This window comes from Thermobia domestica, chromosome 18 (genome assembly GCF_964235325.1).
Source record: "Thermobia domestica chromosome 18, izTheDome1.hap1.1, whole genome shotgun sequence".
Classification (NCBI taxonomy): Eukaryota; Metazoa; Arthropoda; class Insecta; order Zygentoma; family Lepismatidae; genus Thermobia; species Thermobia domestica.
The window spans coordinates 175,388,271-175,402,877 of record NC_137471.1 but is presented as its reverse complement, the minus strand read 5'-3'; the positions used below and the strand labels follow the sequence as shown (position 1 = coordinate 175,402,877).

At 38.3% G+C, this 14,607-nt stretch overlaps 1 protein-coding gene across 1 annotated transcript in view; it reads left to right on the top strand.

Moving 5' to 3' along the window:
- The window catches only part of LOC145675833 (beta-1,3-glucan-binding protein-like), a 66,591-nt gene that overhangs the window by 2,103 nt on the left and 49,881 nt on the right, over positions 1–14,607 (top strand). The window lies entirely within an intron of this gene.

The following is a 14,607-nucleotide window of genomic DNA, read 5'->3' as shown; positions in this document are numbered from 1 at the left end:
GTTTTTTATACATATTTTATTTAATACTAGCTGAAGTACCTATTCTTCGCATGGGTCAGATAAAATATGTATGAAATCAGACTGAACAACGAAAGGAAAAAAAAATATCGGTCATTTTCTACTACTTTTACATATCCCCGTAAACACCCCCTGAGACTTTCTGGTTCGAATTAAAAAAAAAAAAAAAAACACCTGTGGCTCCCAGCAGATGGGGGCTGTATTTGGAAGTCAATGCCTGTGAAAGTATCATCATTTATCTCAGCGACTGCAAAAACTATGGATTTGACACTAATATCGTTCATTTTGGATTATTTTTCGTCTCGGTAACCTCGCCCCACAGATGACCCCCGGCCCGCAGCCGAATGGGGTGAATTTGGAAGTTAAAGCGATCGGAGTTTCACCATTGATCTCAGCGAGAGCGAAAACTATGAATTTGACACTATCGGTCATTTTCTACTACTTTTACATGTCTCAGTAAACGCCCTCCTGAAACCCGCTGGTTCGAATTTTGAAAAAAGAAAGCTTCGTCTTGTTCTGGGGCCTGGACCAAGGTACCCGTGACCCAAATTTGGTAACTCTCGGTCCACTCGTCTGGTCCCCAGGTCGCACACAGACAGACAAACAAACTCTTTATTTTATTTATATTAGATGATAATTGTGTCCGAATGAAAAACGTGAAACTTCTTTTGGAGGGACTTTCCCCGAACAAAATCACAAATGATACTGATCTCCTCTACTACCTTTTACGGGGGAAGAGAATAGTAATTTTGCGGAAAATGTGCAAAAACACTTGAAGGGGATAAACACCTCTGGTCAACATAGATATGTTTCACTTTTTTTTTTTTAATACTAAGTAAATACAGCATGAAAGTTTCAGATTTATTGTATGATTTGGTTGAGAAATGTGGGGAAAAGGGGGGAGGGAGTTAGTAATCAGCAACCTTAAGCGCGGGCCTCCTCTCCGTTGCCTTTCACGGATCGCACGAGATCGTTGTCACAGTCTCGCCAAAGTTTCTTCAAGTGAGTATACTTTCAGATCATCTATAAATAAGCTACTTTTGTAATGTCGCTGTTGTGTTGTACCATCTTGACCTCAAATTGTTAAAATGTTTCAGTGTAAAATGGCCTAAAATTTAGTGCTGTATCTGAGACCTGTTATAAATAAAATAAATAATAAATAAGTAGGAGTTGCCAGTTTGAGCACCATCTGTAGAGAGAGGTATACAGATCGTAGTATTTTTATACATTTTTATTTCCTATACGGATGACAGATAAAATGCGGATATTCGTGCAAAGGCAAGACTTTTAGGAACCGTTCTTTTAATCCAGTGTTTCTGAACCTGAGGGTCGCGGCCCCTAAGGGGGTCGCAAAGATAATACGGAAGAGAAATATAATTAAAATCTAATACCGGAAAACATTTTTAAATATTATTTTGAATTTTGTTTTCATAAGCATATTTTTTCATTTTTATACAATGCTGTTAAGAACAACAAAACCATTTTCAAATTTCAACAGGTGCAGAGTTGTTTAAAAATCATACGATATCAAATTCCCAACAATATGAGGTAACTCACAGTGGCGGCCTCTTAAAAATTAAAATAGACCTACTCAATAACTTTTTCAACAACTGTCCAAGTTTTTTTCTAACCAAAATTAATATATTTTTTTTCATATGACCCAAAATTAAGGGATTTATGTAGTTTTAAAATTTTCAAACGGACTCCACTTTGAAACAGTACGACGAATCAGTTTCGGTATTAGTAATATTAATGAACTGATTAAATTTGATTTTAATTCATTCGCTTTTAGGGAAGTTACTGTATCCCCTATATACAAGAAATGGATTCTACTATTATAGAAATGGATGGATATAGTGAGATCTCCGCAATTGGTATATTAAAAATCCCACACAAGCTTAGTACAAACCAGAAATTATAAGGGGATCGCTCACAAAAGGATTAGATAAAATGGGGGTTGTGATAGGAATTAGGTTGAGAACCACTGTTCTAATCCATTGTTTACATTTTGTAATAAAGTGTCTTATGCATAGTCGTTTTGACGTATGATTAACGTCATACTAAAGGCTTGACTACTGCAGGAAACATTGTTAGTCGAACTCTTTAGTATTGCACTAATCACGCGTCAGAGCGTCTCTGCATAAGGCCTTAAGTGTCATTAATAGAGACAAATAACCGCTGAAACAAAATCGAGTTTCACTTACTTATTAGCTCTGCTTTTAGATCCGATAATAAATATGAAATGCTGATCTGATTTTATGGAAATTAGTGTGAGGTGGTTTATCCTCCTTCCTGGGGGGCTTACTTCTGGTGCTTGGGGTCCCTGTTTCGATTTCCGGCCAGGTTAAGTTTCTGGTGAAGAACATTGTGCCCCTGAGTTTTTTTTTTGGGGGGGGGGTACATCCATTTTCTACAACATTTCCATTACACCAATTCTTCCATAACCTAAATGGGATAATCGTGAAAACTTTCCTTTACCTTTCTGGAGGATTTTTTAAACTCCATTTTCCGTTTGCGTTCTGAGCAAAACGTTAGGAAAAGCAAAGGAAAACGATTTATCTTGGATTTTATTGATATTGTTTCATAGGATTTACGAAACTACACCATAGATCATTTCCCTTTGTTTTTCCTAACTTTTTGCTCAGAGCGCAAACGTTTACACCTTTTCGACGGAATATCCCCACGGGAAATCGAACCTTGGAGTGCTCGCACCAAAAAAGAGAGCGTTCGCGGGAGGGCTTCCCTCTGCACAAACAAACGTCTCTGATGCGTTTGTTGCGTGTATGACCTGTCAATTGATTCATAGATTTCGTCACGGGGGTGTTAACTATTAAGTTGCAAAAAATATTTCTCACTGAATGCTCACGGTGTAACTAAAGGCTTGCAGGCCCGAGGCAAAAGTGTCAGTTTCTTCTGGTTGGTTGATTTGAACTTTAGCGTCCCTTTCAGCATCTAGGCTATATGAGAATGAGAATGAACCTACAGTATAGTTTAACGTGGGATCCGAACCACATGAGCTCCCATCGGGAATCGAATTCGGGTCTTCCGTGCCGACCCCCTTTGGGTTTGGATAACTGAAAATTGATACCCTTTGAATTTCTTCCAATAACTGAATTATTTTTATACTCCTTGTATTACGAACATACAACTCTAGATATAAGTTATATGCAACATACACTGCTCGCCATTAAAATACAACATCACAAAGGACAGAAGATAGCAGCACCAAAGTAGGCAGGCAGATATCTGATGTACAAGTAGAAAGTTATTTAACTTACCGCTCAATGCGGTGTGTGACAACATACCGACAACAGACGAGACTAACGATGGTCAGTAGACTGTGGTCCACCATGGGATGCAAAAGCGACTACAACCAGGCGGAGTATCGAGAGGATGAGCCCTTGGATGCCCTCCTGGGGTATTACAACCATACTCATCAACTGTAGTTAGCAGAGTTTGCAGGTGGGAAAGTTGTTGTGCACCCAACTACCAGACATGTTCAATAGGTAAAACATCGACGGAACGTGCAGGCCAACGAATGCAGAGGAGTATTGTATCTAGCTAGGAAATATAAGACAGTACATGTCACACGACGGTGCATACTATCCTGCTGGAATATTGTCCCCGGTAGAATGTGCACTAAAGGAACCACAATCGGGTATAAACTTCTTCGATGTACCGTTGACGGGTTAAAAATTCATCAATGTGAGGAGCTACGAATGGGCACGAAATCCAATGTTGCACCACACACCATAACACCAGTGCCAAATTGACGTGACGATAGAAAATGCAGACGCCGCCCAACCTAGTGCCACGGTATCGTCAGATACAGATACGTCCATCATAACGCTGCAGAGAGAAACGGGGTTCATCACAAAAGATATCACGACATTTGTCTCTTCATGGGTGACGCCATTTTAGTCTCCCATACCTATGCAGTAAGTCAGCAGACGCCACAGGAATAGGCACTGTACAAATATGCTCCGTTCTCCAGGTGATTTAGAACTGTTCATGGGGACACTGGGCGCTATGTAATAGCCTCCAGTGCTTGCGCCAGTGTAAGGGATTTGTTTGCCAGGTTTACCAGAGTGTCGCATAAGCCGTCTGTCCTCAAGGTCCGTGGTATGACGCGGTCATTGGGATGCGATATGTCGCTGCGTTTCCAGTCATTAGCGGTTCATGTTTAAATGTTCGTGGCACCATTGGCGTCGTACTAAGCCGTTATCGTTCCTTATCAACAGTTTTGCTCGTGTAATTCGATTCCGTATGAATATGTCATGTAAATCACGGCGGACTGTGATTTTTGATAGTGGCTGTAGGAGATGCTGTTTTAATTCCTCCGTGACTTGCACCGCAGCCGCACGACGGTTGCGAGTATCAATCCGCTTTAATACATGGCGGGACCTATTGTGGGTTTTCTTCCGACCACTGTTCCTCTTCTCCGATAAGGTTTTGCCTTGAATTTTGGGTAGACCTTATCTTCACCTTGAGCACTGCTCCTCGCGACCAGTGTTTCTTCCAGACACGTTTTTGGGGGGCACTGCCTCCCCCGGAGCTCTGTGAGTGCCCCCCCAGAAAGACCAAAATAATACGTCTATAATATAATAATAAATAAACTAGTACCAGCAGTGTCCCCCGGAATACTAGGTGTGCCCCCCCGCAACATTTTTTCTGAAAGAACGACTGCTCGTGACACACACAACTCATTTACCACTTTTGTCACTCTTGCTCTACATAACGGTCTCCAACAATTTGCTCTCTTTGGAAATTAGAGAGGTAATCCATTTTACACTATCACCATTTGCTCAGTTGAAATAGATCTAAAAGAGCCAAAATTTGCAGTTTTTAGTTTCTGAAAAAGTCCTTGATAGGCGACTGGCAAAGTTACAAGTCAAATCGATCGTTCAAAAAATAAGGAGTTCTTTTGGTTTTTTTTTTTTTTTTTGCAACTAGGCCGGATAGCAGAAACCCATAAAGTGCGAAGTCTACTGTTCATTACGTAGTTCACACTTGTCTGGCGTTTCGATTACTGTTGATATCCTTTCACACTTGCTACTCCACAATTATTGACGTATAGAGTCTGTTGGTGTGTGTGTGAAGGGGGCGGGGGCGAAAGACAATGCATAGCTTTGTCTTATTCCCGTTTCATCATCTCACATCTTCCTCTATTGGCTTAATCTTTAAATGCCTATTGACGCACATCTGCATCTGCTTTAAACCTTCATAGCTCAGTCCCTAATTAAGCCACAAAGATAATTTTAGTATCAATGTGTTTGTGAAGGATGTAACTTTCCAAGGACATGCATTTTATGTTTGTGGGGAGTGCCATGGCAGGGGGAAGGAGGGGTAAAATTCGTGTTTTTTTCTTTTCATCAGTTTTTTGGGGGCTTCCTCTCTCCCCCTTGGGGGTACAGTCTTAAATATTGGTATGCAAAACAATAAAGTAGTCCTATATACGCTAATATCCTTCAAAAGTACTTGTTGGTTATGTGTGTGGAATAGGGGGAGGTTCAAAGTTGACCAATTTTGGGTTGCCAGGGCCTCCCAAATTCTATTTTTGGAAAAAAAAATCCAATATATTTCAGACAAAAATTTCCTTCTAGGCCTTATATCTCGAGAACTACATATAGTGTAGTCAAACCAAAACTAATAATTTACTCAGTATGGTGCGCTTATTCCGTAAAAAATACGAAAACTCTATTTAAGAGCCGTTCAAAAATTTTATGGCCCCTGATTCAAAAAATTCAATATATTTCATTCAATCAAACATTTTCTTGTATGCCCCGTATTTTGAGAACGGGGCATACAAGAGTATTTATCTTTCAATTAACAACATTTTTGTATTATATTCCCCTCGTATTAAACGCATTTTTAACGAATGAAGCTCGTCTGCTTTTTCCAATAACCTGCTGTTCTTCACTACAATCGCATGTAACGCCTTTTTTCATGGGCACTTCTTCTGATAAGCTTCAGCTCCCAATAGGAAACGAAACGCACGTGCCAGCAGTGGGCAGAAATGGCTTACTTCTTTAGTAAAAAGGCGTTACTACTTTAGTTACAACTAAAGAAGTAAATAGAAATTGAGCTCTCCAACAGTTACTAAAAGAGTATATTGCTACGGAAGTAATTTACTAAAGTAGTCCAGACTAAAGAAGTAAGAGTTACTACAAGAGTAATTTACACTAGTTTGGTGCTCGCCACCCTAACAATTCACTCAGTATGATGTGCTTATTCCGTAAAAAATACGAAAAATTGAATTAGGGGCCGTTCAAAAATGTTGTGGTCCCTGATCCAAAAACTAATTATTGCTAAGTTTGCAATCTTTTTATCCATTTTTTAGATCATTCGTAAAATTCTTGTTTCATATTTTTATTTTCGAATTTTTCTCTTTCTTCTTCTTCTTCTTCTTCTTCTTCTTCTACGAATAAAGCGGAAATTGCACAAGTGTTAGCTTGGAATCTGTGATCCATAAGCTTTCCAACGATGTATTAATCATGACTCAGTGATAATTTGGGGAGTCACCAGGGCTGACAACGTGAAGATCTTCAACCGCCCTTCGAAAATGATATATATGGCGTTTTTTATTAGAAATTTGGTTCTGAATTTTTTTCTCGCTCTGTATTGCAGTAATGGCTACTATGTTTCCATAGTATTGTCACAAGTGTGTTGCCTACACATGAGTTTCATTTTTGTCAGCGTAAGGTGATTGTAAGGGTTGCCAGGGCCTCCCAAATTCTACTTTTTAAATATTTTTTCTGAATATTTTCTATTTCTTCCACGAATAAAGCTGGAATTGCACAAGTGTTATTTCGTTGGAATCTGTGATTCATAAAGTTTCCAACGATATATGAATCATGACTGTGATAATTACGGGGGTCATCAGAGCCCCTAACGGGAGAGTCTACGATTTCGTTGAAATCCCTGGCCGGCATTTAAAAGTTAACGGAGGTTGAAAAGAATAGTCCTCGTAACATGGTCTTACGCAGAGGGTGGGTCTTGACCCCTACCCCGAAATCCCGACTTTTCTGTAAATATATTCTAATTTTAGGGGTGATTTTATAAATTTTAATATAATTTATCTCAGGGGCGTCATTTAGGGGGAAGGAGGGGGCAATTGTCCCCCCAAGAGTTTGAGGAATATATATATTTTAATCCAGTGGTTCTCAAAGTGGGGTCCGCGTGATGTAGCCAGGGCGTCCGCGATGCCTAAAAATTGAAATGTGTTGTAATAAAATGGAACTCTCAGCTGTGCCTACGTTTGTAAATGTAATGTTTTCCTACTTTACTAAATTTCTGCCTGTGAGTATGAAGAGTTATCTAAAATTAATTACATTGCAACATTTGATGCCTTTCCCTATCACTTACTTATGTGAACAGACCTTTTCTGCTCTTTGCTGTATTAAAACCTTAAAGCTAGGGATGCATTCGAGTCGAGTCGAGTCGAGATTTAAGCCTGTCTCGACTCGTCTCGAGAAAATGTTGTCTCGACTCGTGTCTCGACTCGAAAATATGTTTCTGTCTCGACTCGTGTCTCGACTCGACAGTCTCTGTCTCGACTCGACTCGAATTCGAGTCGAGACGTCTCGAAATTCGAGTCGAGACAAAATGTACGAGTTAAAATATACGCACACATCAGCCAGACCATCATGACTACCTACCTAATTGTCAATATGTCGACTTTTGGCATGGATAAAAACGGCGACACGTCTTGGCATACACGCAATGATCCTTGATAGGTCGCTGGAGAGAGCTGGCACCACATGTGCTCACTCAGGTCACCTAATTCCCGTAAATTCCGGGAAGGGGGGCGATGTGTTCTGACGTCACGTTCAATCACATCCCACAAGGGACATCACTCAAATGTCCGGCTGCAATTTCAATGAAACTTTTTTTGCTGATAGAAGGCATGTATGCATCATTACTTGTGATGGCAAATTTTTGCCATGGTGCATGTTTTCTATTTTTTTTTTTTTAAATAACTTTTAAGAATTGTGATGTGGTTATTGGAGATTACTACAGAAGTCCCTTACTACCCTTTGTAAACGGAGCGTTAATGAAGAAAAGTGAAGAAAAACCATGTGGATACATATAAGTCCTGGGGGGAAGTCGTATGGTAGATATGACCTTGATGGCAGCCATCTTGAAATCCGCCATTTTGAATTAAGGTCAAGTTTTCAAAATGGGAATAGGGTAATATGATACATAATTTCGGGCTAGAATTTAATTAGAAAAATAATGGTGAGGTTAGTTTTAAGATACACCCATTTGGGGGAAAGTTACAGGCATATTAATTGTTTTTACTTACTGTGTGCGTAAGTCCCTTCTTACTTTCGTCTCAAGAGCTGTAAATCGATCGCAACGGCAGAGCCCGGTTTCGCCCTAGTGTTTAGAAATCTTTAAACTCACTTGAGGCAATATTTGTGGATTATTGTATTGTATTTTGCCTTTAATTAATTTTGAACCCACTTCATGATCTTGTGTAAAGTATTACTATAAGAGAATTTCTGTTTTTATGGAGAACGTAAGCATGGCAATTATAAAAGATGAGTAAGGTGCGTATGTATTTATAAAAAAGTTTATTTTACGAGTCTTTTGTGGTTCCGCCAACCTATTCTTTAGTTGTGTTTTTTAAATACTCATATCTCATAAATAAAAGAGCTATTATAAAATCTCTTACCACTATTCTTTAATACTTATAAAATTTTATTTATTGTAAAAGCACTGGCGAGATATTTCTTATCGCCCACTAAAATTATGGTGGAGCTCCTTCGTGGCTAACGGTTAGCATACTTGCCTTTGGCGTGGGAAACCTGGGCTTGATTCCCGGTGGGAGTTCATGTGGTTCGGATTCCACGTTAATCAGTAGGTCCACGTCTCACATAGCCTCGCTGCTGAACGGGACGTTAAACTCAGAATCAATTCAACTCAAAATTATGGTTTTGACTTTATTATGATGTCATTAGTTTAAACGCACAACTGCCCAGTAATTATAAACATTGACTACATTATAAAATTGTAATTTGTGAAGACTAAAATATCAGAAATTAAAGATTATTCTTTGGGTTTTGGAACATTTTGAAAAACGTGAAAAACTGGTACTGCACCGATACAACACACCTTTTGGATTTGTCATAACATGTCTTACATAGCTTTGGTTCGATTCTCAACACGGACTGCAACTACCCGTTAAATTGTGCATCCGAAAGGCACTCTTTGTTAAACCTCGCTTATCACCGCTCATCTTAATAATATATATAACTCCACCGCGAAGCAAATGTTGCATTTCTCTCTTTCATCCTAACACAAAACAAAACTAACCACAGCAGTGACACGAAGGAGCTATTTCGAAAAGAAAAAAGCTGTGCTTCATAGAGATGTGTACCAAATGATAGAAGTATAAAGTATTGTTTTCTTTCCTGTTTATTGATATCAGTTGGTGTTCTTAATGAGTTTACTCATTAGTTTAGAAAGAGTATATATGGAATTTGGACATATGTTGTACGTATTCTCCTGATAAATTGATGAGACCAGAAAAGTTATAAGGACAGATGGAATAGGTTTAAGCACATCTACGTGACTTTATCAAATATTTATTCTCCATAATGGTACCACGCGGAAAACTTGGTATAGGCCTACTTTTATCTTTGCCTCCCTCTGTTAGCTGTTTCGTATCATATATATCGGATGGTTTTGATATTTCTTCTGATCATTAAAACAACAATGGTACCTGTGTGCGTGCAGAAATGCAAAAGCACAAGGTAACTTCCTATTTGTTTTGGAAACAACAAACTCATTTCACGTGTGCGAGAGAAATTGAGCACAGCGAGATCGGGTGTTTACTCACGGTCAGTTCGCAGCAGGAGTCCATGGTAAAAGATTTGGCTATCTCGAAAACACTCGCAAAACCTTACAAATACAAAAGACTGCGCTTCAAAGAAAGTTTAGACACAGATGTTTCAATTTTCTTTTAGCATCTTTCTTCAGCAAAAGAGTCGGTTCATTGTATTCGAAAAAGGGAAGGGAGAAAGGGTGAATTTATATTTTATGTGGGGGGGTAACGTTGAAGCACTTCCTTTAGCGGTATATCACTAGATCTATCCTGACCCTCATCCCACCTCAAGTCGTAAAGTAGAAAGGGACAGAAGTACTCAACATGACTGCGCACTTGAGTTTCAGTTCACAATACGAAAACCAGTGAGCAAGTAAACAGTCTTTTGTAGGATCGTGTTTTACTTCTTGAATTTATTTTTGAACATTTCTGTGAATTCAACAACAGAACGCAGTAGAAATACGGACTAGTTTTTACTCCAACCATTACTTTCGCTCCAACCCAGGGATGCCACATTTATGATTTCGTACTAGATTTAGTGATTTTACTATTGAACTAGTGATCTAGTACGTACTTTGGGTAAATAGGCACATTCTAGTGATTTTTTGCATTTTTTTATGATGCAGACAAATGAGAAGGAAATGGTTCTTAAAATAAAAGGAAGAAGTATATTGCAGTTCAAAACAAATGTAGAAACCTTAAATTATTTTTTCTTTTCCCTCTGACTGAATGAAACCCCTGCTGTGTAACGACCTTAGGTAAACAACGGCTATCTTTGGTCCGCTACCTCCTTTTGTTAGCCGACATGAGATGGGTTACTTTTTTTTCTGGAAGAAAGTGAAGAAATAATTATCCAGTACATTTACGTTCTGTCAGGCACACAGGCGCAGTCTGTACTTGTTTCCTAACGAATTTTAGCAACATAACATAAATGAAACATATGTACCAGAAAATAGAGGCAGTACAAACGGAAATTTTCATCTGTGACACATGATGAGAAATATAGTTAGATGTCACGTGCAAGCACTCTAAACATATCCTATCCTGTAATTCTATTCGTATGTTTATGTAGGTGAGACTGAGAAATCAAGAAACAATAATAACTGATTTTCTTCCAGGGGAAAAATCTAAATGTGAAGGGGTGTTACACTGGGACTTTAATTGCGTCCTTTGTACAAGATTAACAAGTAATAGCAATTTTTTAATTTATTTTAGTTCTTGGGGAGAGGAAGATGGAAGCGAACCCTCGTAAGGACCTCTGCAAGGAAACATGAATACTATCTGCCACTGTTTGTTACATTACACAAAATAGTTTTATATATATATACTGAGTTTTAGTCAGGGTTTTCATTCTGCAGGAGAGGGGGGATAGTAGTTCCTGACGAACATTTTCTATTCTCAGAGTGTTGCAATGATAGCATTTCCTCCATTATAACTTGGCCAAGCTAGTTGCATTATATGTAAGGATTAAGTTAGCCTAAAAAGCTTAAATTTCTATGGCTGTTTTACTCTGTACCCATGTTTCTCATTTTCGGTCTACGGGACTCTGTGTCCGGAAATTTTCGATGGCTTCCAAGTCGGAAAATAAGTGTATCAAAGGCATATATATTATATCTATGGTTATATGAGGCATGGATCTACAGTTTAAAGTGGGATACCGGTAACAACTTCATGAGGTTCCACCGTAAATCGAACCAGAGTCTCCCACGATCAAGGCGTATGTGTTAACCATACAGCCACGGGGAAATTCACATAAGCACACACACACATATATATGGTTGAGTTGATTTTGACTTTACCGTCTCTTTCAGCAGCGAGGATATATGAAATGTAGACCTACTGATTAACGTGGAATCCGAACTACATGAGCTCGCGCCGGGAATTGAACCCGAGTCTTCCACGGCAAAGACGCGTACACTAGCCGCGGAGTTCACACACACATATACAGAATCAGAGTCCTCACACACCAAGGTTGAGAGCTGTGCTACTGAGTCACAGCGGACACGGGGCTAGGTCGAGTCCACTTTACGTTCATAGTTTCTTAGTACATAAATGTTACGATTATGAAATAGATTTTCCTTAATGAGCTGCATAAAAACTAAAGCTTTCGAAATGCATTAAACAATTAGTTCGATTTGAGTGTGAACTTAAAGTTATATCAGAGTGTAAATACGGATACGCACCAAAACTCGAAAACTTAATACACTATTTCTCCTATATGGTCAGCATGTATCAAGCAATCGTTCAGCTTTCATTTGAGAGGATGGAAATCGAAGGCCCCTGAACAACTATGTTACTAATGTGCGGAATGTATTTATCTTACAGTGAACTGCTTTGATGCCAAGTGGCCTAACTCCAAAATTGAAATTTTCCAGGAGTGAAAGTTGAAGTTCAATATCTCATGAACAATCCATATTTCTTTTATGTTGGGAACCAAAACCATAACTACTGTATGTAGTTCATTGTTTTATAACTTAGTGTTTACAAAAATCCTTTTAAAAATACCTATTCATAGAAGTGAATGATACTTATCTGTACTAGTTCTTGGTATCCAAGCAGTCCATTTATTGTAATACTAGCTTAATATACCCATTCTTCGCATGGGGGCTGTATTTGGAAGTCAACACCTGTGGAAGTATCACCATTCATTTCAGTGACCGCGCAAACTATGGATTTGACACTAGTATCAATCAATATGGGCTATTTATACATGTCTCGGTATTCTTCACCCGCTGACACCCGGCCCGCATACAGTAGTAGCTGAATTTGCAAGTCATCGCTGATGGAAGTGTCACCATTGATCTCAGCGACCGTGAAAACTATGGATTTGACACTAATGTCGATCAATTTGGATTACTTTTACTACATGTTTCGCTAAACGCCCCCCTGAGACACCCTGGTTTCAATTTTGACAAAAACGCTTCGCCTTAGACTGGGACCTGGACCAAGGTATCCATGACCAAAATTTGGTAACTCTCGGTCAACTTGTCTGGTCCCCAGGTCGGTCCCAGTAAACGTCCCTCCCGAGACCCCCTGGTTCGAAATTAAAAAAGAAACGCTTCGTCTTGATCTGGGGCCTGGACTAAGGTACCCGTGACCAAATTTTGGGAACTCTCGGTCCACTCGTCTGGTCCCCAGGTCGCACACAGACAGACAGACAAACACACAAACAAACTCTTTATTTTATTTATATTAGATACGATATACTATGTAAAATAGTCTCGTATCATAATATGTGATTTACAACAAATGTTACATTATATATTATCCGTAGCTCGTGATATGCTGCAACATATTAAAGCCTCAGAATAGTTGGGCAAGCGAATAATCCAGAAGTTACGTAACCCTATTGCGTTCATGGGAACGAAAACACAATAATTATAACTATGCTAAATTACTATAGACTTCCAACTGCTCATTCAGAGAATTTATGAAGTTCACTTTATCGCAATAGTTTTATACAAACTAGATTTAGACTACGGATAATACTTTTACACAAAATAAATAATCAATTATTATTATTATTATCATTATATTTGCAGTACAACCAAATACAACGACATTAACTATTAGTTCTAATTAACTGAATTGAGCTGAAAATTAAATCTTGATCTTTAAAGATTAACTATTAATTTTATGCGTTCTGTACCTTTCTGAAGGAATAAAAGCTGAAATTGGTTTCAAGGCTGTTTCTGAGTGAATACTTTCTTCAAAATAATATTAAAAATTATAGAAAGATTTTCGAGACATTCGAGTCGAGTCGAGATTTTTAAGAGCCGTCTCGACTCGACTCGTGTCTCGACTCGAAAATTCGAGTCGAGAAATACGTTTGTCTCGACTCGTCTCGAATTTTACAAAGTGTGTCTCGACTCGAATCTCGACTCGAATTCGAGTCGAGTCGAGTCGAGATTCGAGACATGTCTCGACTCGAGCGCATCCCTAACTTAAAGCGAAATCGTCTTAATGTGGAATAGGACCTAAGATTGATGGTTACAAAACTTATTACAGATGCAATTATGGAAAAACAGAAATAATTTAATTTCTCACAATAGTGACCCCACATTTGAGAACACTTTTTATTAAGTGGATTACTTAAAAAAAAAAAAAAAAAAGACTGATTTTCAGTCTTGAAAGTTACTGTATTTTCAATTGAAATTTCGTTTACTAGGAAACAACCATGTATCTTTATAATAAATTACTTATTGCATTATTTTTCTTGATCTTTTTCTTGGCAGTGGTAATTCTAATTAGTATATTTTTAATACCATGTGAAATTTCAGAGCGTTGCAAGGGGATCCGCAGATCACTTTCCTAATGAACAGGGGGTCCGCGTTATCGAAAAGTTTGAGAATCACTGCTTTAATCGATTGTTTACTAATATACTAATACAAAACGTGAAAGTCTTATGTCGGTGGTACTCTTGCCCCCCTCAAGTGAAGACTGAAATGACGCCCCTAATTATCTTCGTATTAAATTTGGAAACCTGTGTACGTAACAGTTGTCATATATAAATTTAATATTTGATTTATAAATATTGAAATTATACATCACAGAATTTAATTTTAATAAAGCAAGAGTAGATTTGAATAAAAAAACGACAAAAATCAAACATTAAACATCCAGTTAATTTCAATGAAAGAATATCTTTCTGTATAAACTGAGGCTAACTTTTCTCGAAGCCCTAAAATTTGAACGACACTTTAAATTAATACATTATGGACACCTTCATTTATATCATGTATAGATTTCTTTTAAAGATA